The 5029-nt window shown below is 35.5% G+C and overlaps 1 pseudogene; it reads left to right on the top strand.

The window, feature by feature from the left end:
- The first annotated feature begins 3235 nt into the window (after positions 1 to 3235).
- Positions 3236 to 4684, top strand: LOC149213113 (polygalacturonate 4-alpha-galacturonosyltransferase pseudogene; annotated as a pseudogene).
- The last annotated feature ends 345 nt before the right edge of the window (positions 4685 to 5029 follow it).

Raw genomic sequence — 5029 nt, 5'->3', positions numbered from 1 at the left:
CCCATTTTTAGCATTTCAGTATTTTTATAGATATTCTTCTCCATCAAGTCCGTCTACCTGACCTTTTATGCATTTTTTTCATTTAAAATAGCAGGGCACAACTTCTAAGGAGATGGATCTTTTAGAATGGTATTCTCTTTTGACATCTTGAAAACCAATTCTATTTTCCTATAGCCATTTTTTTCTTTTTCAAGATTTTGGCAATGCACTTGCACTTACGTTAGTCTAATCCGAGAAAATAAATAGTGTCCCTAAACTAAAATTTAATCGACTTGAGTAGATTGAAATAGAGAGGAATTATTGAGGATACTGGAGCTCTGTCATATGTTTAAAATCACTCTTATCTATTTATCTGTGGGGTTCACAGGAACAGGAAAATGACTGGAGAAAGCAGAGTTTAACAGAGAGCATTGACTCTCTCTTCCTAAAGGAGGCAAGTATAAGAAACCTGCTGCATTTGGATATCTTAAATTTGATTTCTCCCCTATTGAGCAGAGAATTGAAAATAAATTTTATTTACTGGGCAGGTTTATAACAGCTAACACAGAGGACTCGGGAACTCTAAACTTAAATATTGTTTGATGGAATGATTTATCTTCCTCATGGGTATGAGAAAAGCCCTCTGAAGTAAACCAAAGGGATATCACTAACTCTGAGGTACAATTGGTGAATATTTTGATTATTTTCTCTATTGAACATGTAAGGAAACATATGTGATGATGATCTATGTAGTTGAGTAGGGTTGTATTAAAAAGGAAGTGAAAACTGACATTGGCAGTGGTGCTTCTCTATTTCTAACAGTGTACATCAAGCAGAGGCAAACAACTTATGGAGACAGCTTAGAAAAGTTACATTCGTAATAAGATGGTGTGATCTTCAATGAAGAAGGCAAGGAAAATCCTGAGGGGGGTAAAATGAATGACGAGGTGTAGAAAAAACTTCCATTGGCGAAGAACTTCTTACGCTGTTTCAAGAGGATGACACAGGAAGTGAACATCGAGATGTCAAAGAGAATGCTCTTGATGGTAAGTTTTGATTTTCCCTAGTTAACTGATCTATGATGTTCGTAGCCTACTGTAAGGTAATATCTATTCAAACTCCCAGGATAATGGTTGTTGTAATGCAGACCATTTGTAACTTGAATAAAGTCCAACAAAAGTTTCGCAGAGGATAAAACTCATTGCTGCACTAGTTCACTACTTTTTGTTCTCATGGAAAAGGGAATTATTATGTTATTTTCCAAAATCCTTTTTGAATGTTACTTCTTCAATAGAAAATTTTTATATTTCTTAGATTTTAGCATAGTATGCTTTAATTTATAGTAGTTTAATGCTTACAACAATTAAGACAAAACAGGAGGAAGAAAAGGTCAACAGAGCTGATTCAACAGGATGAAAAAAAATGAGTTGAGCTGGAAAACACAACAATTAAATGTTCCAAGGAGGTAGATTCTGCTGTCCTAGGAAAATACAACATTTGGAGCTGGGAGAATCACTGTTAGATTGACGCGAGACCAACTGATCATGGCTAGGATGTATTCAAGCATTTCCCAGGCTACGAATAATCTTGATTTATACCATGAATTGATGCTTCGTATTAAAGAATGTTAGCGTACATTGGGTGAGGCTAATGCAAATTCTGATCTACCTCAAAGGGAATAGTTTTCGCATTGGATACTTCTAAATCAAGAGTATTAAGTGCTTCCATTTGCATTTGGTGTTCATATCCTTTGTCTCTTTTAAAGTTGCAGTATGTGTGTCAATCTTTCTACTTTTCATTCTCTTTTTCTTGGTCGATAATTGATATGAATGTTTCAGTGCACCTGAGAAGATCAAGGCTATGGGTCATGCCTTATCCAAGGCTAGAGAACAATTTTATGACTGTTCGATAGTAACAAAGAAGTTGCGAGCCATGCTTCAGTCTGTAGACAAGCAAGGACCTTGAAAAAGCAAAGTACATTTTTAAGTCAGCTGGCAGCAAAGACTGTTCCCAAGGGCCTGCACTGTCTGTCCATGCGATTGACCATGGATTATTACTTGCTTGCCCTTGAAAAGTGAAATTTCCTAAAAAGGACAAGTTGGAGGATCCAACTCTTTCTCACTATGCATTATTTTCTGACAATGTGTTGGCTGCATCTGTGGTTGTGAATTCAACTGTCATGAATGCTAAGGTGAAGTGTTATTAATTTAAAATACTATAAAGTTTGGAAATCCAATAGTTTTGCTGCATTTTACATTTAATATTTGGATCTCATTGTAGGTGATTTACTTGTGTTTGCAGGAACCTCAGAAACATGTATTTCATCTCGTCACAGACAAGTTAAATTTTGGGGCCACGAAAATATGGTTTTTACTTAATCCCCCAAGGGAAGATGCGATAAACGTAGAAAATGTTGATGATTTTAAATGGCTCAATTCCTCCTATTGCCGTGTGCTTCACTAACTTGAATCCGCAACTATGAAAGAGTATTATTTAAAGGTAGATCACTCGACTACACTCTCAGCACGTCCCTCTAATTTGAAATACATAAATCCAAAATATTTATCCATGCTAAATCATCTTCACTGTTATCTTCCACAAGTTTATCCCAAACTGCACAAGATCATTTTCTTGGATGATGATATTATGGTGCAGAAATATTTGATGCCCTTGTGGTTAGTAGATCTTCATGGAAAGGTTAATGGTTCAGTGGAAACTTGCAGAGGAAGCTTTCACCGATTTGACAAATACCTTAATTTTTCCAATCCGCACATAGCCAGGCACTTTGATCCTAATGCTTGTGGTTGGGCATATGGGATGAATGTATTTGATCTCAAAAAATGGAAGAAAACAAGATATAACTGGAATATATCGCAAGTGGCAGAACATGGTAAGTGCGTAGTGTGGTTTATTTATGTTAATTCCTATGATGCTTACTTTAATGTATTTGAAGTAAATCTGAAGTAATTAGCTAGAAAACTTAATGGGTTTTTCTTTGTTTGATTTCTAAGTTTTTCTTTTATTGTATGTCAGAATGAGGATAGAGTGTTGTGGAAGCTTGGAAGACTATCCCCTAGATTTTCGCATTGGCTGCTTCTAAATCAAGAGTAGTAAGTTCTTCCATTTGCATTTGGTGTTCATATCCTTTGTTTCTTTTAAAGTTGCAATCTGTCTGTCAATCTTTCTACTTTTCATTATCTTCTTCATGACCGATAATTGATATGAATGTTTCAATGCACCTGAGAAGATCAAGGCTATGGGTCATGTCCTATCCAAGGCTAGAGAACAATTTTATGGCTGTGTGATAGTAACAAAGAAGTTGCAAGCCATGCTTCAGTCTGTAGATGAGCACGTAAGGACGTTGGAAAAGCAAAGTAAATTTTTAAGTCAGGTCGCAACAAAGTCTGTTCCCAAGGGCCTACACTGTCTGTCCATGTGATTGACCATAGATTATTACTCTCTTCCTCTTGAAAATCAATAATTTCCTAAAAAGGACAAGTTGGAGGATTCGACTCTTTATCACTATGCATTAATTTCTGACAATGTATTGGCTACATCTGTGGTTGTGAATTCAACTATCATGAATGCTAAGGTGTAGTGTTATTAATGTAAATTACTCTAAAGTTTGGAAGTCCCATAGTTTTGCTGCATTTTACATTTAATATTTGGATCTCATTGTAGGTGATTTACATGTGTTTGCAGGAATCTAAGAAACATTTATTTCATCTCATCATAGACAAGTCAAATTTTGGGGCCATGAAAATGTGGTTTTTACTTAATCCCCTAAGGAAAGCTACGATACATGTAGAAAATGTTGATGATTTTAAATGGCTCAATTCCTCCTATTCCCCTGTGCTTCGCCAACTTGAATCTGCAGCTATGAATGAGTATTATTTCAAGGAAGATCACTCGAATACACTCTCAGCACATTCCTCCAATTTGAAATATGTAAATCCAAAATATGTATCCATGCTAAATCATTTTCATTTCTATCTTCCACAAGTTTATCCCAAAATGGACAAGATCCTTTTCTTGGATGATGATATTATGGTGCAGAAAGATTTGACGCCCTTGTGGTCAGTAGATCTTCATGGAAAGGTTAAGGGTTCAGTGGAAACTTGTGGAGAAAGCTTTCGCTAGTTTGACAAATACCTCAATTTTTCCAATCTGCACATAGCCAGGCACTTTGATCCTATTGCTTGTGGTTGGGCATATGGGATGAATGTATTTGATCTCAAAGAATGGGAGAAACAATATATTCTGGAATATATCACAAGTGGAAAAACACGGTAAGTGTGTAGTGTGGTTTATTTATGTTAATTCCTGTGATGCTTACTTTAAAGTATTTGAGTAAATCTGAAGTAATGAGCTAGAAAAATTTATGGGTTTCTCTTTGTTCGATTTCTATGTTTTTCTTTTATTGTATGTCAGAATGAGGATAGAATGTTATGGAAGCTTGGAACACTACCCCCTCGATTGAATGTTTTATGGCTTGACCCATCCTTTGGACAAGTCTTGGCATGTGTTAGGTTTAGGATATAATCCTAGCATGGACTGTTTAGAGATTGACAATGTAGCTGTTGTTCATTAAAATGGGAACATGAAACCTTGGGTAGAGCTGGCAACGATGAAGTGTAGGCCTTACTAGACAAAATATATAAAATACGATCATCCTTTCTTACAACAGTACAATATTAATGAATAGTTGTGACCTCAATATTCATACTACAATAGATTGTCAAATGTAAAATGTAAAGGCCCTTGATTCTAGTTGATAATTCATGCTAATTCATTTGTTTTTGGAGTTCCATAGAATGTTTCTATTTTATGGCTTAATGAGTCAGGTTTTTGGAGGTGCAATGGCCTAGCCAAGTTTAAGATTTACAAATTTTATGTCCTCATTGTATTCCTTCATAGTTGGAAGTAAACTCCTATATAAGTATTCTTTTCTTTGTTAGTTAATATTTCTCTTTCATCAAGTAGTACACAAATTGTTTTTCCAAGAACACAAAGAAGTACAAGACACAAAGATTTAGGCTTTCAAGGCAGG

This window comes from Pinus tabuliformis, chromosome 1_1 (assembly GCF_031772625.1).
Source record: "Pinus tabuliformis cultivar Carrire ecotype Pingquan chromosome 1_1, CPIR1, whole genome shotgun sequence".
NCBI classification, from domain to species: domain Eukaryota; kingdom Viridiplantae; phylum Streptophyta; class Pinopsida; order Pinales; family Pinaceae; genus Pinus; species Pinus tabuliformis.
The sequence above is the reverse complement of the archived record's forward strand: the minus strand, read 5'-3'. Positions and strand labels throughout refer to the sequence as shown.